At 39.5% G+C, this 24,277-nt stretch overlaps 1 protein-coding gene across 6 annotated transcripts in view; it reads right to left on the bottom strand.

The window, feature by feature from the left end:
- The window catches only part of ZRANB3 (zinc finger RANBP2-type containing 3), a 280,181-nt gene extending 267,589 nt beyond the window's left edge, over nucleotides 1-12,592 (bottom strand). For 3 of the 6 annotated variants that reach the window (XM_068545218.1, XM_068545214.1, XM_068545219.1), the window contains exons 1-2: nucleotides 11,943-12,146; nucleotides 9,726-9,831 (exon numbers count right to left, since the gene is read on the bottom strand). The gene's annotated coding sequence lies outside the window, so the exon portion shown is untranslated. Of the gene's footprint in view, nucleotides 1-9,725; nucleotides 9,832-11,942; nucleotides 12,157-12,544 lie in introns of those variants that run through there. The other 3 variants (XM_068545216.1, XM_068545215.1, XM_068545217.1) reach the window with 3 other exon arrangements.
- Nucleotides 12,593-24,277: the final 11,685 nt, after the last annotated feature.

Here is a 24,277-nt window from a genome sequence, read left to right as displayed (position 1 = left end):
AATAACTACTGCAGAGCAGAATAAAGAAAAAAGAATGAAAACAATTGAGGACAGTCTCAGAGACCTCTGGGAAACATTAAACACAACAACATTTGAATTATTGGGGTCCCAGAAGAAGAGAAAAAGAAAGGGACTGAGAAAATATTTGAAGAGATTATAGTTGAAAACTTCTCTAATATGGGAAAGGAAATAGTTAATAAAGTCCAGGAAGCACAGAGAGTCTCATACAGGATAAATCCAAGGAGAAACACGCCTAGACACATATTAATTAAACTATCAAAAATTAAATACAAAGAAAACATATTAAAAGCAGCAAGGGAAAAACAACAAATGACACACAAGGGAATCCCTAGAAGGATAACAGCTGATCTTTCGGCAGAAATTCTGCAAGCCAGAAGGGAGTGGCAGGACATATTTAAAGTGATGAAGGAGAAGAACCTACAACCAAGATTACTCTACCCAGCAAGGATCTCATTCAGATTTGATGGAGAAATTAAAACCTTTACAGACAACCAAAAGCTAAGAGAATTCAGCACCACCAAACCAGCTTTACAACAAATGCTAAAGGAACTTCTCTAGGCAGGAAACACAAGAGAAGGAAAAGACCTCCAATAACAAACCCAAAACAATTAAGAAAATGGTAATAGGAACATACATATCGATAATTACCTTAAACGTGAATGGATTAAATGCCCCAACCAAAAGACAGAGACTGGCTGAATGGATACAAAAACAAGACCCGTATATATGCTGTCTACAAGAGACCACCTCAGACCTAGGGACACATACAGCCTGAAAGTGAGGGGGTGGAAAAAGATATTCCATGCAAATGGAAATCAAAAGAAAGCTGGAGTAGCAATTCTCATATCAGACAAAATAGACTTTAAAACAAACACTATTAGAAGAGAGGAAAAAGGACACTACATCATGATAAAGGGATCAATCCAAGAAGAAGATATAACCATTGTAAATATTTATGCACGCAACACAGGAGCACCTCAATACATAAGGCAAATACTAACAGCCATAAAAGGGGAAACTGACAGTAACAAAATCATAGTAGGGGACTTTTAACACCTCACTTTCACCAATGGACAGATCATCCAAAATGAAAATAAATAAGGAAACACAAGCTTTAAATGATACATTAAACAAGATGGACTTAATTGATATTTATAGGACATTCCATCCAAAAACAACAGAATACACTTTCTTCTCAAGTGCTCATGGAACATTCTCCAGGATAGATCATATCTTGGGCCACAAATCAAGCCTCGGTAAATTTAAGAAAATTGAAATCGTATGAAGTATCTTTTCCAAGCACAACACTGTAAGACTAGATATCAATTACAGGAAAAAATCTGTAAAAAATACAAACACATGGAGGCTAAACAATACACTACTTAATAACCAAGAGATCACTGAAGAAATCAAAGAGGAAATTAAAAAATACCTAGAGACAAATGATAATGAAAACAGGATGACTCAAAACCTATAGGATGCAGCAAAAGCAGTTCTAACAGGGAAGTCTATAGCTATACAATCCTACCTTAAGAAACAAGAAACATCTCAACCTAACCTTACACCTAAAGTAATTAAAGAAAGAAGAACAAAAAAACCCCAAAGTTAGCAGAAGGAGAGAAATCATAAAGATCAGATCAGAAATAAATGAAAAAGAAATTAAGAAAACAATAGCAATGATCAATAAAACTAAAAGCTGGTTCTTTGAGAAGATAAACAAAATTGATAAACCATTAGCCAGACTCATCAAGAAAAAAAGGGAGAAGACTTAAATCAATAGAATTAGAAATGAAAAAGGAGAAGTAACAACTGACACTGCAGAAACACAAAAGATCATGAGAGATTACTACAAGCAACTCTATGCCAATAAAATGGACAACCTGGAAGAAATGGACACATGCTTAGAAATGCACAACCTTCCGAGACTGAACTGGGAAGAAATAGAAAATATCCACAGACCAATCACAAGCACTGAAATTGAAACTGTTATTAAAAATCTTCCAACAAACAAAAGCCCAGGACCAGACGGCTTCACAGGCGAATTCTATCAAACATTTAGAGAAGAGCTAACACCTATCCTTCTCAAACTCTTCCAAAGTATAGCAGAGGGAGGAACACTCCCAAACTCATTCTACGAGGCCACCATCACCCTGATACCAAAACCAGACAAAGACGTCACAAAGAAAGAAAACTACAGGCCAATATCACTGATGAACATAGATGCAAAAATTCTCAACAAAATATTAGCAAACAGAATCCAACAGCACATTAAAAGGACCATACACCATGATCAAGTGGGGTTTATCCCAGGAATGCACGGATTCTTCAATATACGCAAATCAATCAATGTGATACACCATATTAACAAATTGAAGGAGAAAAACCATATGATCATCTCAATAGATGCAGAAAAAGCTTTTGACAAAATTCAACAACCATTTATGATAAAAACTCTCCAGAAAGTGGGCATAGAGGGAACTTTCCTCAACACAATAAAGGCCATATATGACAAACCCACAGCCAACATCGTCCTCAATGGTGAAACACTGAAACCATTTCCACTAAGATCAGGAACACGACAAGGTTGCCCACTCTCACCACTATTATTCAACATAGTTTTGGAAGTTTTAGCCACAGCAATCGGAGAAGACAAAGAAATAAAAGGAATCCAAATCAGAAAAGAAGAAGTAAAGCTGTCACTGTTTGCAGATGACATGATACTATACATAGAGAATCCTAAAGATGCTACCAGAAAACTACTAGAGCTAATCAATGAATTTGGTAAAGTAGCAGGATACAAAATTAATGCAAAGAAATCTCTTGCATTCCTATACACTAATGATGAAAAAATCTGAAAGTGAAATTAAGAAAACACTCTCATTTACCATTGCAACAAAAAGAATAAAATATCTACGAATAAACCTACCTAAGGAGACAAAGACCTGTACGCAGAAAATGATAAGACACTGATGAAAGAAATTAAAGATGATACAAATAGATGGAGAGATATACCATGTTCTTGGATTGGAAGAATCAACATTGTGAAAATGACTATACTACCCAAAGCAATCTACAGATTCAATGCAATCCCTATCAAACTACCAATGGCATTTTTCAGAGAACTAGAACAAAAAATTTCACAATTTGTATGGAAACACAAAAGACCCCGAATAGCCAAAGCAATCTTGAGAAAGAAAAACGTACCTGGTGGAATCAGGCTCCCTGACTTCAGACTATTCTACAAAGCTACAGGAAGCAAGACAATATGGTACTGGCACAAAAACAGAAACATAGATCAATGGAACAGGATAGAAAGCCCAGAGATAAACCCATGCACCTATGGTCATCTAATCCGTGACAAAGTAGGCAAGGATATACGATGGAGAAAAGATAATCTCTTCAATAAGTGGTGCTGGGAAAACTGGACAGCTACATGTAAAAGAATGAAATTAGAACACTCCCTAACACCATACACAAAAATAAACTCAAAATGGATTAGAGACCTAAATGTAAGACTGGACACTATAAAACTCTTAGAGGAAAACATAGGAAGAACACTCTTTGACATAAATCACAGCAAGACCTTTTTTGACCCACTTCCTAGAGTAATGGAAATAAAAACAAAAGTAAACAAATGGGACCTAATGAAACTTCAAAGCTTTTGCAAAGCAAAGGAAACCACAAACAAGATGAAAAGAAAACCCTCAGAATGGGAGAAAATATTTGCAAACGAATCAACGGACAAAGGATTAATCTCCAAAATATATAAACAGCTCATGCAGCTCAATATTAAAAAACAAACAACCCAATCCTAAAATGGGAAGAAGACCTAAATAGACATTTCTCCAAAAACATACAGATGGCCAAGAAGCACATGAAAAGCTGCTCAACATCACTAATTATTAGAGAAATGCAAATCAAAACTACAATGAGGTATCACCTCACACCAGGTAGAATGGGCATTATCAGAAAATCTACCAACAACACATGCTGGCGAGGGTGTGGAGAAATGGGAACCCTCTTGCACTGTTGGTGGGAATGTAAATGGATACAGCCACTATGGAGAACAATATGGAGGTTCCTTAAAAAACTAAAAATAGAATTATCATGTGACCCAGCAATCCCAATACTGGGCATATACCCAGAGAAAACCATAATTCAAAAAGACACATGCACCCCAATGTTCACTGCAGCACTATTTACAATAGCCAGGTCATGGAAGCAACCTCAATGCCCATCGACAGACAAATGGATAAAGAAGATGTGGTACATATATACAATGGAATATTACTCAGCCACAAAAAGGAATGAAATTGGGCCATTTGTAGAGACGTGGATGGATCTAGAGACTGTCATACAGAGTGAAGTAAGTCAGAAAGAGAAAAACAAATATCGTATATTAACGCATATATGTGGAACCTAGAAAAATGGTACAGATGAACTGGCTTGCAGGGAGAAACGGAGACACAGATGTAGAGAACAAACGTATGGACAACAAGGGGGCAAACTGGTGGGGCGGGGGTGGTAGTGGTGGGATGAATTGGGAGATTGGGATTGACATATATACACTAATATGTATAAAATAGACAACTAATAAGAACCTGCTGTATATAAAATAAATAAAATTAAATTAAAAAAAAAAAGAATCTGCTGTATAGTACAGGGAACTCCACTTCGCTGTACAGTAGAAACACAACATCGTAAAACAACTATACCCCAATTAAAAAATAAATAAAAGGGAAAAAATAAATAAGAAAAAAAGCAAGGACCCTAGAGCCTTTCATTCTACAGGCAACTGTTTTTAGAATAATGATAAAATAACTCCCACTTATTGACTGACCTCTTTCTGTGAGGCAGTACACTGGGAAATTTTAGGAAATCTCCTGTAATTCCCAAAACAACTCAGAAAGATAAGTAACATTATCCTCACATTAAGGACAAGAAAATTGAGGTTCAGAGATATTAAATAAGTTATCACCAGTTAGTAACGTAAAAGTCTGAATTTTTGCTATTATGCAACACCGCCTCTTAAAATCACTCATTCAACAAGTAATTATTGAGGGTCTATTACGTACTAGGCATCTACTAGGAATCGCAGAGGGTACCAGGTAAATAAAGATGAATTTGTGTCATTGTAGCCTACCTTCCAGCTAAATCTAAGATGAAAATAAGAGTTATAAACAAATAATCGCAACACAATGCAATAAGCGCTTATGAAAGAAGTATGCATAAGAATACCACACATAAGTGGGAGTGTTGAATCCTGTAAGGTAGCAAGCAATCAAAGAAGGCTTCAGTTAGGAGAAAAAATGCTTGGAACATAGTACACCTTATTTAAATATTTGATGTAACTCTTAAATTGAAACTTGAAGGAAGAATGGAGTTTGCCGGTGGAGAATCAACATAAGGATATTCTAGGGAGGAAGAAGCCATATTTCCAATACCACAGTTTCAGAAAATACTAAGCAGTTTAGTATGGCTAAAAAATAAGATGCTTTGTGATAAGTGGTAAAGAAGTAAAAACAGGTCAGGTCAGGGAGGTTCTCATATGAGAGAACCAAAGAGAGGTTCTCTCTTTAGCCATGCTAAAAAGAGTTTGGACTTTAGTCTGTAAGAAATTGGGAGCCTTTTCTAGAGTTTAACCAAGTTGCTACTTTACAAAGATTACCTTGTCAAATTTGGAAGAATGGATGTGGGGACAGGGACGACCTTTTCAAAGGCTACCACAAATAGTCCGGGTAGTACAATTTATAATCTCTTTAGCTTCAGAGCTACATCCTACATCTAATTACCTACCTGACATTTTGAAAATCTTAAAGTGTTGGGCTGCACCCGGCAGGCCTCCAAGGCCTGCACTTGCCCAGCTTTAAGACCGAAGAAAGAGCCTGGAGTCAGCAACAGAGACATCGGTGGTTTACTGGATGGGGGAGTTTACACGTCTGAAGCAGGGTCCTGGAGCAATACCCGACCGTGCGCGGTGCAAGGCGGGCAGGACAAGGTGGCAGTATTCGCTCCCAGGGGTTAGGGGAGATTACCAGTTATAGGGGAATTGACGCAGGTGGGGGCATTAGTTACCAGGGAAACCAGTAGTGGGGCACGCCTCTCACTGCCCCTTTGATAAGAACAATCACTAGCTGGGGCCTGGGGGAAATACTTATAGGAATGTCAGTCAGGTGAGTTGGATGTAGGCGAAGCATGCAGGGATGGAGCAGGGGACGTACAGAGAGCAAGAGAACAACCATCTTAAGCAGCCTGACCATACACATAGACACTTCTAGCCTAAGTGTCCAAAACCAAAGTCTTGATTTCTCTATCAAATTGTGTGCTCCCCGACCAAATCTCCCAGCAACAGTGCAACCCTGCAAGTTACTCAAACCAGCAACCTGAGTTCATTCTTGATTTCTGCTTCTTAACCACCAAATTATATCCACTTATTATTAATTATTCCCAAAATATATCTCAAATCCATTCATTTCTTTCCAGTTCCATTGCCATCACCAACCCCAAGCCATCAGTGCTCAACTGGAATACTGCAGTAGTTCCCAATTGGACTCTCCTACATTTTCCTCAATACCAATTCGTTTCCTTTAAACACTTAACTGTGATTGACAATTATTTTCATCTGTTTACTCCCTCCTATTAGAATGCCTTCGTAAAGTCAAGGACCACAAACGTCCTGTTTATCACTGTTTTACTTCAGTACTCTAGCATCAGCCAGGTCAACAGAAACAATATTAACAAAACCCAACCTACACTTACTAAGTACCAGGCACTATTTCAAGTGTTTTACATATATTAAGTCATTTAAGCCTCACAATGGCCTGTGACTTTTTTTTTTTTTTTAAGAATGTCACTTTTTTTTTTTTATTAATTAATTTATTTATTTTTGGCTGTGTTGGGTCTTTGTTTCTGTGCGAGGGCTTTCTCCAGTTGCGGCAAGCGGGGGCCCCTCTTCATCACGGTGCGCGGGCCTCTCACTATCGTGGCCTCTCTTGTTGCGGAGCACAGGCTCCAGACGCGCATGCTCAGTAGTTGTGGCTCACGGGCTTAGTTGCTCCGTGGCACGTGGGATCTTCCCAGACCAGGGCTTGAACCCGTGTCCCCTGCATTAGCAGGCAGATTCTCAACCACTGCGCCACCAGGGAAGCCCCGGCCTGTGACTTCTCTTATCTCAGTTTTACAGATAAGGAAACAAAGACACTTGATAAAGTAATCTGCCCAAGGTCACTCAAGGAGTACAAGGCAGAAGGCACAATCAAGCCTAGGCAGCCTGGAGCCCAGCCTCTTGACCATTACCTAATACCTCTCATAGTAGATGGTTAATATTTCTTGACCAAATAAAAAACTGAGACAGAGAGTAAAGGAGAAGAGAAGAGGAATAGATTTAGGGAATATGATGAATTTGAAGTACTCTGAAAAGGCTATGAGGTACAGTGGAATAAGTAGTTATAAATAGAGATAAGAATTCAGAAGTCATCAGGTCCTACAGAAAGCCACTTACAAAATGTTAGCCTCTGTAAAAAAAAGTGATTATATAATTTAAAAAATTAGATATGCTCTTAAACTGTCACCATTTACATCCAACTCTGTAATAAAAACATGTTTTAACAAAGCACAGAATGCCTCATTGAACACTGACCGTACTATAAAAAATTCTGTATTGCCTTTAAGTAGTATTTCATATCTATATAAAGTTAAATTTGTATTTTGTTAAAATATAAAAGTGCAGATATTGGGACTTCCCTGGTGGTGCAGTGGTTAAGACTCAGGCACATCCACTCCAGGGGGCGCGGGTTTAATCCCTGGTTGGGGAACTAAGATCCGGCAAGCTACGAGAAGCAGCCAAAAAATTTAAAAAATAGAAGTGCAGATGTTTGTTTTTAATTTGACAAAATGACACCAAAATACAAGAAAATGTGAGAAGGACAAGAAAATGTCTAAAAAAGTGGGAGCATGCCGTACATGCCAGATATCAAAACATATTATAAAGTTATAGAAATTAAGAAAATGGGTATGGTACAAGTCAAAGAAAAGACAGAACAATGAAAGAGAACAGAATCCAAACAAAACCAAGTATATATAAATTGTGAAACCAAATGTAAAAACAAATAAAAATTATATATACATATTATGTTTTATTATCTACTTCCGATCATCATCAAGCTTTTTCTAAGCGTCACAAATAATCTAGAAACCATAAGAGCAAAGACATAAATTTCGACACTAAAATAATTTATACTATGTATAGAAAAACAGCATTAAAAAGTTAAAAAGACAAATTTCAAAATGAGAGTAAAGGCAAAATACATGACAAGGAGTTAAAAACTTAAGTAATTTCTTTAAAATTACTAAGGGACTATGATAGATAACAACAGTCTACTCAAAAGAGTAGACAACAATGGACAATATACACATAAAAGATGCTCAACATCAACAGAATTCAACTAGACAGAATTAAATAAATGAGGGATCACTTTTTACAATCAGACTGGATAGAACAAAAGATGGGAAACAGGTGCTCTCACACACTGTTAGGAAAGAAAATAGGCAAAACCTTTCTGTAGAGCAATTTAGGAATTATAGAGTACTGTATTAATAAATAACACTAAATAATACTATTTCTAAAAAGTTAGATTTAAGGGATAATCAGGCAAGCATACAAAAATGGTGTTCATGACAGCATTGCTTTTAAAAGTTAATAATTGACCCAGCAATCCTACTTCTCGGTATACATACATGTATATACATACCCAGAAGTATACATATACATGTATGTGTACATGTATATACATGTATATATTGGGACTTCCCTGGTGGCACAGTGGTTAAGAATCCACCTGCCAATGCAGGAGACACGGGTCCTATCCCTGGTCCGGGAAGATCCCACATGCCACGGAGCAACTAAGCCTGTGTGCCACAACTACTGAGCCTGCGCTCAAGAGCCTGTGAGCTACAACTACTGAGCCCTCGTGCCACAACTACTGAAGCCTGCGTGCCTAGAGCCCACGCTCCACAACAAGAGAAGCCACCACAATGAGAAGCCCGCACACCACAACGAACAGTAGCCCCCGCTCGCCGCAACTAGAGAAAGCCCACGCACAGCAAAGGAGACCCAACACAGCCAAAAATAAGTAAATAATACATGTGTGTGCATATATATATATATCCAGAAGTATACATACGTATATATCCGAAAGAACACCTATATCCAAAAGAACTAAAAACAGATCTTGAAGAGATGTTCGCACCCATTCAGTGCAGCATTATGAACAATAGCCAAGAAGTGGAAGCAACCTAAATGTTCACTGGCAGATGAATGGATAAATAAAATATGGTGGGGGCTTCCCTGGTGGCGCAGTGGTTGAGAGCCTGCCTGCCAATGCAGGGGACACGGGTTCGAGCCCTGGTCTGGGAGGATGCCACATGCTGCGGAGCAACTAAGCCCGAGCACCACAACTACTGAGCCTGTGCTCTAGAGCCCGTGTGCCACAACTACTGAGCCCACGAGCCACAATTACTGAAGCCCGTGCGCCTAGAGCCTGTGCTCTGCAACAAGAGAAGCCACAGCAACGTGGAGCCCGCGCACTGCAACGAAGACCCAACGCAGCCAAAAATAAATAAATAAATAAATAAAATTATTAAAAAAAAAAAGAGCAATGTAGGGGACTTCCCTGGTTGTCCAGCGGTTAAGACTCCACACTCACAATGCAGAGGACACGGGTTCGATCCTTGGTCAGGGAACTAGATCCTGCAGGATGCAACGAAGATCCCTCACGAGGCAATGAAGATCCTGAATGCTGCAACTAAGACCTAGCACAGCCAAATAAATAAATAAATAATTTTTTTTTTTTAAAAAGAGCAAAGTAGTATTATACTATTCATATGCATGTTTGTACCTATTAGAGACCTGTAAGGATATTCAGCAAGGTTTAATATGCGTATCTCTGGGTAATAGGAATACAGATTACTTTTTTTTTTAATATTTTCCTGTGGTTTTAAATACAGTGAGTATGTATTATGTGATACCAAAGGATAGCTCAAAAGAGGAAGTGACTGCCACCACCGGTTCCAGAATCCTAGGATGGAATTTCACATTTCTCACTATATGCTTGGCACATATTGGGGGATCAATAAATATTTGAGAGGCAGGAATCAGCAGTGGTTAAGAGCTCAGGAATGAGACAGATCTGGATATGAATCTCAGCTCCAAAATTTACTAATCAAGGCCTTAAAGTCTTATTCAGGGTGGGGAGGGATAAACTGGGAGATGAGGATTGACATACACACCACTATATATAAAATAGAAAACTAATAAGGACCTACTGTATAGCACTGGGAACTCTACTAAATACTCTGTAATGACCTATATGGGGAAAGAAACTAAAAAAGAGTGGATATATGTATATGTATAACTGATTCACTGTGCTATACAGTAGAAACGAACACAACATTTTAAATCAACTGTACCGCAATAAAAAAAAAATTTTTTAAGTCTTATTGAACTTCACTGAACTCCAACTTCTTCAAGTATAAAACATCACAGAATAATATTTGCAGATTGCTGAAGGGAACATGTGCTAAAAGCACTTAACACCATTCCTGGCTCAGAGGAAACACTCAATAAAATGATGGCCATTACTATTTATTGACTTGATTTACACTAGAAGCCCTCACGACAAAAAAAAATAAGCATCTATAAAAGACTCTTCTGCTTAATTATATGAAATTCCCAGCTGCATTAAAAAGCAAGAGTCAACACTTTCTTTGGTGGAACCAGAACACTGTGGCTGAAAGGTATGATTACATTCCTATATCTAGAAGGATTACAACATAAAATTTACCATCTAGTTGATGCATAAACACGACTCATGAGTATCGAACACAGACTTATTAGTGCTTCAATTTTAAAAAAATAAAGAAAATATGCTTATTTCAGTCCACAGGTAGAATGGAAAAAGTAACTACAAAACATGACTAACGAAGATTTGACTTAGAGAGAGATGAGAAGAACAAGTAACACTACGATTCATTTTGTTTGGCCTGTTTTCCTCACTACTTTTGGACAAGAAGCCTGTCTTTTTGGCACTGCTCTCCCCGCAAAGTCTGGCATAGTGCCTAATACAGTATAAGTGCTCAATAAATATTTACAAGATGATTTCTAAAAGAAATTCTTAGTGAAACCGCCGGGAAAATTGAGTTAGAATTTATCTGAGAAAGTCTCAGTCAAAATGATAGGAAAAAGAGTTTAAAATGAGAGCCATCAGGCTTGGGGAGGGAAGGCCTTTCCTGATAACACCTTCTGCATCTCTTTTGTTCAATGAGTTTCCCAAACAACCTCAAAGGGAACGTCCAACAGTAAAAACACATTCAACTTTGTCCCCCGACAGGGGGCATAAACCCGGGCCTAACGTGCTAAGCTTGTTAGGCTTTTGGCTCCAACGTCTTTCTAATGATCTGTATTCCTCCGTGTACTATAGTTGGCACCCTATCGACACGTGTTTAATGTATGCTTTACATAAAAAAAAAAAAAAGAATGGGACCATTCTCATCAATCATGAGCCCTTCTGTAGCGTTTCTCCTTCGAACCAGACTTTAGAAGTTGGTTTGTAAGAGTGCGAGGAGTTAGCTCAGAATTTTTAAGCCGGTTCCTTTCAGTCAAACTGAAGACGTGAAGGTTTTAGAGGCACCCTCTACAAATATATGGGTGCAATCTAATCCTGAGCAACTCAAAAGACAAAACAAGCGAGACTCGGGGAGTGAAGAGTGCGGTGGAGCATGGCATTCTGGACTTGGGAGCTACCCTCCCCCCATCCCATTTCACCCACTCTTAACTAAAATGCAATTAAATTCCATTCAGCTTCCTATCTCTCACGTTAAGAAACTACCAACTTGCCCGCCACGCCACTCCCAGACGGCCACACCTGGTGTATTCGCTGCAGAATCTCCAACTCCCGCCACAGGTTTGGCCTGTGTCCGCCGCAAAGCGGAAGTCACTTCAAAGGGACAAACTGAAAGTAAGAGAGTGTAAATATCAGGAATCTAAAACTCCTACGGCGTTCTTAGAAAACTCTTCCTCGACTACCTTTCGCTTCTAATCCTTCTCTCTTCTGCTAGGTTGGTGAAAAGGCTTCACCACAGCCCTGCGACTAGTTCCCCGCCCCAAACTCCAGATCATTCAAAAGTTTGTCCTTTCTCATTGGCCAATGAGGCGGCGTGGGTACCTCCCAGGAACTACAATTCCCGTCAGGCCTCGCGGGAAGCAAACGGAGGAGATGAAATAGGCGGTGGCAAAGCACGTTGGGAACTGTAGTCGGCTGCAAGCCGAAGAGGGCAATCACCCCGCCTTTCCTCGCTGAGGCTGGAGAACCAGGTGTTCGGCTTAGAGCCTGTTACCGCTGAGGGGAGGAGCCAAGTCCTGAAGCAGCATTCCCCACTTCCCACCACATGGAGGACGAAATTTTTCCTTTACTCCTATAAAGCAATATAAATACTCCTTGAGAAAATCTGGTTGTCTTTCCAATACCTTCAGGTCAGTAAAAACTTCCAGAACTCCCCCACCTCGGGCTCCGACTCGTGGGAAAAGGTGGCTCTTTTACAAGTGGGCAAAATGGCTGTCCTCTGAGGTTTATCATTGGTTGTCCTTTGCGTCCTTCAAGGGCGGATACTTACAGCCGATTGGCTCTTTTTCCCTTGTGGGTGGAGAAAGACTTGGCTCGGCTCTCCCGCGGCCCGGGAGGAGATGAAGGGGTGGAGAGAAGGCAGTTTGTTCAGGCGTGATTGGATGATCCTCATGTCACTCCGAGGATGTACAACCTATGATTTGTCTACTGCCCCTCAAAGAGATCGAAGAGGCGGGGCTAGTGCGTGGTGGGAAGGGGCGGGATTTTGCCTGCCGCGGCTGCCGCTGGAGCCGGTGTCCGGGCTGGTGATGGGGTTAATTCCCTTTCGTAAGACTCTTACTTGCACCCACCCAGCCCCGCCGTCGCCCCGCCGCGCCGCGCTCCAGCCGCCTCCTCCTCCTCCTCCTCCTCAGTAACGCGGGTAAGAGATGCCCTCCCCTCCCCCCTCCAGCTCCCCGGGAATAACGCGCTTCGCTCCCCTCCCCCGCCCGCCAACCGGTAGCGCTAACGGAGAAGGAGGCAGGCAGGGGAGATGTGGTGTGTGCGAAGGTGGCCTTCCCCGCCGAGCGGTCGGCGCTCCAGCCAGGGCCCCGCCGAGGTGCTGCTGCTGCCAGCCTCGCCGGGAGGTCGGGTTCTGAGGGAGCCCCGGCTCGCCTGGCCCGCCGCTGCGGCTGTGGCTGCATCTGCATCCAGTACCTTGTGCCCACCGCCCCCACCCGGGGGCCATGTGAAAAGCAAACCCCTCGAGGCCTAGCGGAGGAGGCAGGGGAAAGGTTCCCAAGTCCCTGCCATGGCTGCTGCTGCTTGCTTTTGCAGCCCTAGGGACTCGGGAACCAGCCACAGCAGGCCTGCCCGGAGCGGGTGCCGTGCGTGGCTCTGCTCTCCCGTGTGGCTGGCGCCGGTGCCCCAGGCTCCCCGGCCCACGCCACGGCCGCCACCCCCAGCCTTGCACCCCGAGAATTTTTAGAAAGGAAGTAAGGCATTCCGACCGGTTGATGAAACGTTAGGTGGTGCGTTTTGCGTGTGGTACCAGAAAAAGCACAATGGGAATATTAGAAAGTTGAATGACTGTCAGTGCCACGGACCTCGGGGATCAGATTTACCCACATTATGGGTGAGCCTTAGGCTCTGCCCCCCAGATTCCTGTGTGTTTGAAGTTTTTAGTCGCTCTCTTTTTTTGTTGCTAGGTGCAGAGGAGAGTGCCTCTGTTCTTTGAGCTTGCTCTTATGCAGAAACAAACTGTTGAGGCCATCAGGTCCCGCGTATAATTGGGGTAGCAAGTCAACTAAGTAAAAGACAAAGAGCCTAGTAAATAGCAGATGATTTTTCTAATATGATTTTCCTGAAAAAAAAAAAGTGTTCGTATATATATATATGTGTATATTTGTATATATGTATATGCATGTATGTATATATCTCTCTGAGGTTATGGTTTGCCTAATTGTAATTCTGAAGAAACCCTCTGCTTTTAGCCTAAATGTCTATGATTACAAGAACTTTTGAATAATGAAAAGATGGATAAAGTCATTCTGGCAGCCCACCTACTTGTAATATTTGAAACAGTAAAATCTGTGTAATATTTAACATAGTAGGATACCAGTGTGACTAGGTTAATTGGACACACCCTAGCTTAACAAAATTTGACATATTTGGCCATATTTGAGAGGGAATGCTTCTTCCTCACGTGTTGATTGAGTGCTCATCTTTTCAGTCCTTGCTTCTTTGTGGGGGGTGAATATGTTCTTAAATAATGGATTCTATAATTTGTTTTAGACATGTCTGTAATCAGAGGTAAAACCCCGGGCCCAGTCCTGAGGCTTACTTGTTACCAGAATAAACTTGGGTTCTGAAGAAATATCTGAGTTTTGACTAAGTATTGGACCATTTCTTCAGGGTCTGAGAAGACTATAATGGCTTAATGATCTTCCATATTCCATAACTAATATACCTAGAGAATTGACATAGATTCACAGATTCAGGACCTGAAAGAAATTTGGCTGGTGTGTTAGAATTAAAAAATGAAACCCTGAGTATAACCCTGAAGGGTAAGTCCCCTCAGCTCCCCACAAAAAGTACCCATAGCATACATTACTCAGCATAGCATTTTCTAAAACTTGTTGGGTAATTGATAAATTACTATAATGCTTTCAGATCTCATGTGCCTTATGTACAGAAAGGGCTGATGAAAATGTAGGAGGCTTCTGTATTCTCTTATTAGCTGCAGGACCCCTCTATGAGCCTCAGTTCAGTTTCCTCATCTGTAAAATGGGGGTGGTTATGCTTAACTCACGGAGTTGTGAGGATTAGAGATGAAGTATGTAAAGCCTCTCACATTGTGCCTAACACATAGTATGTATCAATATGTTAAATATTAACTATTGTTATTTTCACACATTAAGAGAATGAGTTTGTTTCTCAAATGCACACGGTATTGTTGGAGCCTCAGAACATGTTCTGTTAGGAGTACTGTGGGGATTTTCGTTTATGTTGTGACTTTAAGTGCAGTTTGTAATTAGCCATTTTCAAAGGGAAAGGTTTGTGGGAAATTGGTCATCAGGTACAAAAGAGTCATTTATTTTACAGGAGATTTTTTTTTAATAATGTTTTGGAAACATCTAGTCTTTGTTGTTTTATTTATTTTTATTATTATTATTATTATTATTTGGCTGCGTTGGGTCTTTGTTGCTGCGCACAGGCTTCCTCTAGTTGCATCGAGCCAGGGCTACTCTTCATTGCTGTGCACGGGCTTCTCATTGTGGTGGCTTCTCTTGTTGCGTAGCACGGACTCTAGGCGCACAGGCTTCAGTAGTTGTGGCTCGTGGGCTCTAGAGTGCAGGCTCAGTAGTTGTGGCTTGAGGGCTCTAGAATGCAGGCTCAGTAGTTGTGGCTCATGGGCTCTAGGGTGCAGGCTCAGTAGTTGTGGCGCACGGGCTGAGTTGCTCCGTTGCATGTGGGATCTTCCCGGACCAGGGCTCAAACCTGTGTCCCCTGCATTGGCAGGCAGATTCTTAACCACTGCGCCGCCAGGGAAGTCCCTATAGGAGATTTTTTTATTTTGCAGTAAAATGCAGGTGTTTGTTGACTATTTCAAATGGATTATCTGGAATAAAAGTATGTGGTAAATTATTTTAGTGATAAATCATTATAATATCTTTTAAATTTTATTTAGCTGATGTTTCAAGATCAAGTTTATATAGTTGCTATCCACATTCATTGTGCTACCAGGGGCAAGCAACTGTTGAACTCTTTACAGTGTTAAGATTAAGCAAGTTGTTTGAATTCGTTCTGGCCATAGGCTGACTACTGTTTTGTTGCTGTTTCTAATTCTCATTATTTATCAGTTCTTAAGTGTTTCTTTTCTGTGGTACAACATGCCAGACACACTGTTCCTTTCTCCTCCCAGGCACTTTTGAAAACGTACTGGGTCTTCACACATGATAGTGTCCTTGGAGTTTGTACAGTGAGACAAGTTTAAAGTTAGCCTGAAAACAGTTTTATTATGAAGCCTTTTGACAGTAATTCCAGGTCAGGGTTCAAGGCAGCTACACCTTATGCTGAATAGCGAGCTGAAGTATATAATGTTATGGTGGACCTCCGAAGTTATTGAACCCAGTACAGTTGGATGCTCCTTCGAGGGACATTAAATGGCAGCAGCGTAGAAAATTTTGTAAATTGAAATACACTTTTTCAAATATTATGCAGAAGACAAGAATTGCCGAGTAATGAAAGAGATGTTCTTGTACTGGCACTATAGAATACATAATTATACCCGTTTGAGTTAATGTTAAGTTTTGTGGGTTTTTTTAATAAATATATTTATTTTTATTTATTTTATTTTTGGCTGCATTGTGTCTCTTGCTGCGCGCGGGCTTTCTCTAGTTCATTGTGGTGCGCAGGCTTCTCATTGCAGTGGCTTCTCTTGTTGCAGAGTACGGGCTCTAGGCACGTGGGCTTCAGTAGTTGTAGCACGTAAGCTTCAGTAGTTGTGGCTTGCGGGCTTTAGAGCGCAGGCTCAGTAGTTGTGGCGCACGGGCTTAGTTGCTCCGCAGCATGTGGGATCTTCCCAGACCAGGAATCGAACCCGTGTCCCCTGCATTGGCAGGCGGATTCTTAACCACTGTGCCACCAGGGAAGTCCCTAATGTTAAGTTTTAATTCCTTAGAAATAAAGAAGCACTGAGAGTTGATAACAGTTTTATTTTTTCCATTCTTGAAAATGTTACAATAATAAATCCTTAAGACTGATAGGTTTACATTATATTGCTGCTATTTGCATTAGAAAATCTCACTATTAACACTGTCATGATCTGTTGTAAATATGTTGGGCAGTCTGTATGTCAAAGAGGTGTGGTTCCAAATGGTAGTGAACTTTTCAGATAGCACTTGCTGCTCCAAACCACAGAATCAGTACACTATCTTTTCAGTCATATCTACATACAGTGATGATAACTTACTACTTATAACTTAAGATGAATAAACTAAGACGGTCATCATAAAGAGAAGGGAGCGTGTCAGTTTTTTCTCGGTATAATAGTAGTCTTTTTCTAAAGGAGTAAAATAATTTTCCCACTTGATCCCTGTGAATTCTGATAACGCTTACTAGTAATACAGACATGGGCAAAGAGTCAAATCATATAATCAAACAATTTTATTAAGTTAACTTTGCTTTCCAAATAAGGATATGTTATATAATAACAGATTTGCTTATACCTGGTAAGTATGTGTATTTTTCTAGGATTTAATTTAATAGTTATTGGCTGATGGTTGAAATAAGAGATGAGTTATTTAATCCTGGCTCAAAACGAGTTCTCTACCTTATTTTCCTGCAATTTGGTTTTTTATTCCCAGATTTTATCCTTTATTATTTTGCCTCTTCTTACCTTTTTAGTTTCCACACATACCTATTAACTTGAAATTTTTTCCTATGAGTTTTGAAAGCCTACACTTTATGATTTTTGTTATTCTCTTTGCCATCTGAGTTGTAGATTTGCGACTTTTTTCTTAATTTCTACCTGTAAGCTTGCTTCAAGCAAACTGACGTTTTTGAGCCTTCTTATTTCATAAATACTAGACCACATAACATGTTTAAGTGATTGTTCTTGTAGCCTGCTTGACTAAAGTTTTCATCTACAACTCCCTAAAGCTACTTTCTCTCCAAAAGAAATTAAGTATGGAACATAAACTACATTCCTTTTTAACTCTTGACCTTTGTTCTTAAAAGTCAATAATTTGATATTGTCTTAAGAGTTTAAAGTAAAATAATTTGACTTCTCCCAACTTTAGCTTGATCAGTGACAGATATAATTTACTTTTGTGGTCTACTTGTGCAATTAACTTCACTAATCTGCCTTCTACATGAAAGAAGTTCCATACTGGTATAAAATATCACCTTACAGTCTGAGTTAGAAGTTTAACTAACTGCAGATTCACTTTGTTGTCTTGGCCCTCACTGGGGAGGGCAGCTATGGGATTTAAAGTTTTTTTTTTCTTTAAGTTTTCATGTTGTGGGGGGAAAAAATCTGTACATCTATGCAAAGCAATGGCTTAAATGAACATAAGGCCTTCATGTTAAAAGTCCTCTCGGGGAAGCAGCTTATTACAGAAGTTCTGTGTTTAAGTATCTTTTTACTGGAAACAACCCAAATACCCCTCAATGACTGAATGGTTAAACAACATATGCTATATCCATACCGTGGAATACTATGCAGCAATAAAAAGGAACAAACCATAGTATATAGCAGCTTGCATGGATCTTGAAGGAATTATGCCAAGTGAAAAAAACAATCTTGAAGTGGGACAACCACATGGTTCCATTTATATAACATTCTCAAAATGACAAAATTAGAATGCAGATCCGTGGTTGCCAAGCATTGGGGATGGGGTGGGAGGATAAGGGTGGTTGTGACTGTAAAGGGTTAACATGAGGGATCTTTGCTGTGATTGAACAGCTCTGTATCTTGATTGTGGTGGTGGTTATGTAAATCTATATACATGTGATAAAATTACATAGAAACACACACACGAAGGAGTGCATGTAAAATTGGTAAAATCTGAATAAAATTGTGGATTATATCGGTGTCAATACCTGGTTTTGATATTGAACTATACTTACACAGTCATCCCTTGTTATCCACTGGGAATTGGTTCCAGGACTCCCCTTGGATACCAAAATTCACAGGTGCTCAAGTCCCCTGTATAAAATGGCATAGTATTTGCATATAACCTACGCACATTTTCCCATATACTTTAAACCATATCTAGATTACTTATAATACCAAATGCTATGTAAGTCGTTGTATTGATAACTACAATGCAAATGCTACATAAATAGTTGCCAGTGCACGGCAAGTTCAAGTTTTGCTTTTTGGAACTTTCTGAAATTTTTTTCTTGAGTATTTTCAGTCTGTTGGTTGGATCCACAGATATGAAACCTGTGGATATGGAAGGCCAACTGTATAATGTTATCATTGGGGGAAACTGGATGAAGAGTACATGAGAGCTTGCTGTACTGTTTTTTACATTTCATGTGAACCTATAATTATTTTAAAATTATTAAGTCAATTACAGAAAAAAAATACCCTTTAGTTACATATATGTTCCTGTATAGTATTGGGAAAAAAGCATCTGGTTTTTTTTGTTTTGTTTTGTTTATTTATTTATTTATTTATTTTTGGCTGTGTTGGGTCTTCCTTGCTGCGTGTGGGCTTTTTCTAGTTGTGTCGCGGGGGCTACTCTTCGTTGTGGTGTGCAGGCTTCTCATTGCGGTAGCTTCTGTTGTTGCAGAGCACAGGCTCTAGGCGCGTGGGCTTCAGTAGTCATGGCGCACGGGCTTAGTTGCTCTGCGGCATGTGGGATCTTCCTGGACCAGGGCTCGAACCTATGTCCGCTGCATTGGCAGGCAGATTCTTAACCACTGCGCCACCAGGGAAGTCCCAAAGCATCTGTTTTTAAACAAATATTCTCTGCAAAATACCAGTCATACATTTCTTATTGTTCATGTACATTTGCATGCAATAGAAATACTTCTACGTCAAGCATACCCAACACGCAGTTTCCATTTTCATTTTATATGCCTTGTTTCCCCTAAATGCCAGATCATTCTTATTTTATTAGGGTTTGCTGCCTTTCACTTTACAAGCTTGCTTCATATGAACTAGAAAGAATCTGATATCAGTCATCTATATTGTTCATTTTCCAGTTGCTAGAAAAGGATTTTGTCAACAGAAGCTGTACATTCATTATTCAACTAGATAATTGCATTTTAAGCAAATTGATCATCTGTAAGACAAAATAAAAGATTTTGTTCTCTTGTAAAGACAGCAAATGAGGTATAATTTGGGCGAAGAAAGTGATATTAGTGCTTGTTAAGTTTCACTATGGTTATAATGCAACCATGAACCTTTTAATACAAAAGTATTAAATGTTTTAAAGCAATGTGGGAAGATTGTGAGGAGGTCAGAAGTAAAAGTTGTAGGCCACCAACTTGGGGAAGATACACTTTCTGTGATACGGTTGATCTTGAACCATTTTGAATGAATTTTTGTGTATGGTGTGAGGTAGGGGTACAAATTCATTCTTTTACATGCAGGTATCCTTTTTTTTTTATTTTATCTCCGCACCATTTGTTATTCTTTCTCCATTGAATTGTTTTAGCACCTTTGACCATAAATGTAGAAGATTAGTTCTCAGTTTTCAATTCTATTCCATTTATTTATTTTTAACATCTTTATTGGAGTATAATTGCTTTACAGTGGTGTGTTAGTTTCTGCTGTGTAACAAAGTGAATCAGCTATACATATACATACATCCCCATATCTCCTCCCTCTTGCATCTCCCTCCCACCGTCCCTATCCCACCCCTCTAGGTGGACACATATTCCATTGATTTATATGTCTGTCATTATGCCAGTAGTCCCACAATGCTTGATTATGTAACTTTGTAAAAAAGTTTTGAAATTGGGACATGTGAGTCCTCTAACTTTGTTATTCTCTTCCAAGTTTGCTTGGCTATTCTGGATCCTTTTTATTTCTATATGTAGTTTAAGATCAGCTTGCCAGTTTCTGCCAAGAAAGTAGCTTGGATTTTGATAGGGTTGTGTCAAATAGGTAGGTCAATTTGGCAATTTGGGGAGTATGGCCATTTTAACAATATTGAGAGGATTTCTTTAATATTTAGTGATTCATTTTTTGAAAAGTAATAAACTTATTGCTTGTTAACCTGAATACAGTTGAACCTCCATATCTGTTTGTTCCGCATACATGGATTCAACCAACAGTGAGTCGAAAAATAGTTTAAAAAAAAATTTTTTTTCCAGGAAGTTCCAAAAACAAAACAGCTCGCCGTGTTTGGGAGACTATTTATATAGCATTTATATTATGTTAACAACAATTTACATAATATTTACATTGCATTAGGTATTATAAATAATCTAGAGATGATTTTAAAGTATACCGGAGGATATATGAAGGTTATATGCAAGTACTGTGCCATTTTATATGAGGGACTTGAGCATTCATGGATTTTGGTATCCAAGGGGGATCCTAGAACCAATCCCCCATGGATATTGAGGGATAACTGTATCATATTTTATGAAAAATATATTTTCAAAATAACATAACGAGAAGAATGGCATTGTCTTACATTTTTGCAGCTCTCCATAATGACTGGTTTATAAGAAGATAGATGGGTTCTCATATATGTTTTTGCATTCACTCTAATATATGTGGTTTTGGTAAAAACATAAGACAATTTGGCCTCATACAGATACGTAGGGGAAAAGAGGAGGACCTCATCACCCTTTGAAAGCATCTTGATGATCTGCAGTGGTCATTGGTCCATACTTGGAGAATAGCTTGTTCAGTGGAAAGAAATATGTTTGGAAACTCAGAAATTTGGTGAAAGTAACAAGTCTGTTACTTAACAGCTGATGTGATTTTTGAGCAACTTATTTAGCCTCTCAGTCTTTCTTCTTCTGTAAAATGAGGATAATGACACTCCTTTTAGGGTTTTTATAAGGAGGAAACAAGATCATGCTTGTAAAGTTTTGGGTATATAAAAACCACCAAAGAACTGAGGCTTGTCTTTTTTCATTTATATTTGTCCACCTCTATTCTATAGGATTAGCTAATTTTTTTCCACTGAAAGTGTACATACCACAGCGTGGTAACCTTCATGTAAATTTGGTTCATTGTATAGTATTTACTTAAAAGCTGAACTTTATTCAGACAATTTTCTACTGTCAGTCCTTTTAACTACATATTACGATAGCAAACAAGTAGAGAAGAGAAGAGCCAACAAAAAGGGTAAAGGAATTTCTCAGAAATGGGAGAGTAAGTTGATGTCCCCTTTAAGACCATTTGTTGCCTTACTGCAGTCCTGCTATTAACTTTTGGAAGAATGAAGGAAAATGCAAAAATTCTGCCTTAAATTAGAGAATGGTTCTTTAGCATGTATTTTCCCAGTTAAAATTAATAAAATTAAATTAAAATATAAATGATTCCAAATCCTCAGTGATTCTATAAATATTGAACCAAATTTCAGATAGACATTATTGCAGTTTTTTTACGAAGCAGGTTGAGAAACAGAATGAGGTGTAGGGTCCAATTTGGACAGGGTGGTCAGGAAGACCTCTTGACATTGGAACAAACACCAGACTGAAATGAGGGAACGAGTCATATGAGGGAAGAACAACATTCTGGGTAGGAGGAACAGAAAGTACAAAGGCCATGGCATGGGGGCATACTTGGATGGAGTTGGAAATTACACTTGTTTACTGAAGTTCAGCAGTGTTCTCCCAAAGACAGGATTTAAAGGAACAAGTACACTAAGAACACTCTGGAGTGTGGCTCTGGGGCTCTCAACTATGCATATTTACTAGCTAAGTGAATCGTTTCCACTGTAGATCCTCTTAACCCCAAACGTACTGAATTTTAAGGGACATTTGCAAAGTCTAAACCCAAATCTTTAATCTCCACTTATCAAAGGTTTCTTGCCTTTTCAGTGCTAAACCAAGAGATGCGGTAGTTTTTCTTACAATTACCTGCATTTACATAGACCAATAGGTAAATTGTTGTTTTGGAATGTGAGAGGTCATCTGGTCCAACTTCAGTGGTTCTCAAGGATCAGTCCAGTGACAGTTACCTGCGCAACTTTTCATAAAGTTAGCTGCTTTTCCTTTCCTTTTTTCTTTCAGGGTGTATTAGAATGGGGAGATGGGTACATACCCGACTCATGCCTTTTTGAGCAAGCTCTTGTGGGGACCTTACATGACAGGAAAATCAAGCAGATAATCATGTAGCCTTTACTTGAACTATTCTAGTGACAGGACTGCATTCTTAAGGGACTTGTCTCTTCTATATGTCTATATGGTAGAGATAAATATGTATATATATTGGCGGGGGAGTGTAGGGAAAGATGGCATAGTCAGAGAAGAGGAGATCCAGCTGGTCCCAGACATAGTTGAAATGTTATCATAAAGGTGCATCAATATCAGTCACCTGTCCCTCTCCCCCTCCCTTCACACCCCCAGAGAACAGAAGTGTTGGTAGGGATAGGAGACTTCAGTTGCCCAGACCCAAGACCCTCCTGCTTGGCCCTGTTGTCTAAAATGAGAGAAATTGGAGGACTAATCCTACAGATGTCCTCAGTAGGTGCTTCGCCTCTTTATACCCCCCGCCCCCGGTTGTTTAGCACCCTTCTTAGATTTGCTGGGTTATATTCCATATTGTTGTGGGCAGAGGAGCTACAGCTAGTCTTCAAAGCACGTTAGATCTTGTCAGAGAACCAGGCAACTAGACCATAATGGTATCTTTGTGATTTTAGATTTTGTTTTATTCAAGGTGGTATGACCATAGGAAATGAAAGTCTTGGTGGACAGTTTTAAAACCTATTTTTAGATCATTTTGATAACAGTCAAGTCGATTTGAAAAAAATGATGCTCAGATTTGAGTGTTTTTACTCAGGTAATATTGCCAACTTCTGTGTCTTTCAAAATCAAAAACATTTCATGTTTATTCAGTACACTCAACAGATTGTAAACTTTTGTTTTGTTGTGGGGTTTGTTTTTTTTTTTTACTGCAATAGAAAACTGAGAAGCTGAGCTATTGTAGAACTTGGTACATTTCTAAACTTAACTTTTTGGAAAGTTTATATATTTTTTAAACTTTAAAAAAAAGTCAAAACAATGCATACACGAAAAAATCAAACAGTACAGTGGATCTGTAATTGATCATTATTCTCTTATCTACTGTTATTATCAGAGTTGATGAGTCACTTGAAGAGAATTAGAATGTTCTTAGCATCAAAAGTCAAATGGATTCTTTTTTTTAATAGTTTTTTTAAAATTAATTTATTTTATTTATTCGTTTTTGGCTGCACTGGGTCTTCGTTGTTGCCCGCAGGCTTTCTCTAGCTGCGGCAAGCAGGGGCCTCTCTCCGCTGCGGTGCACGGGCTTCTCATTGCAGTGGCTTCTCTTGTTGCGGAGCACAGGCTCTAGGTGCGCAGGCCTCAGTAGCTGTGGCTCACGGGCTCTAGAGCGCAGGCTCAGTATTTGTGGCTCACGGGCCTAGTTGCTCCACGGTGTGTAGGATCTTCCCAGACCAGGGCTCGAACCTGTGTCCCCTGCATTGGCAGGCAGA

Source organism: Eschrichtius robustus, chromosome 5 (assembly GCF_028021215.1).
Source record: "Eschrichtius robustus isolate mEscRob2 chromosome 5, mEscRob2.pri, whole genome shotgun sequence".
NCBI lineage: Eukaryota > Metazoa > Chordata > Mammalia > Artiodactyla > Eschrichtiidae > Eschrichtius > Eschrichtius robustus.
This window is presented reverse-complemented; position numbering and strand designations above follow the sequence as displayed.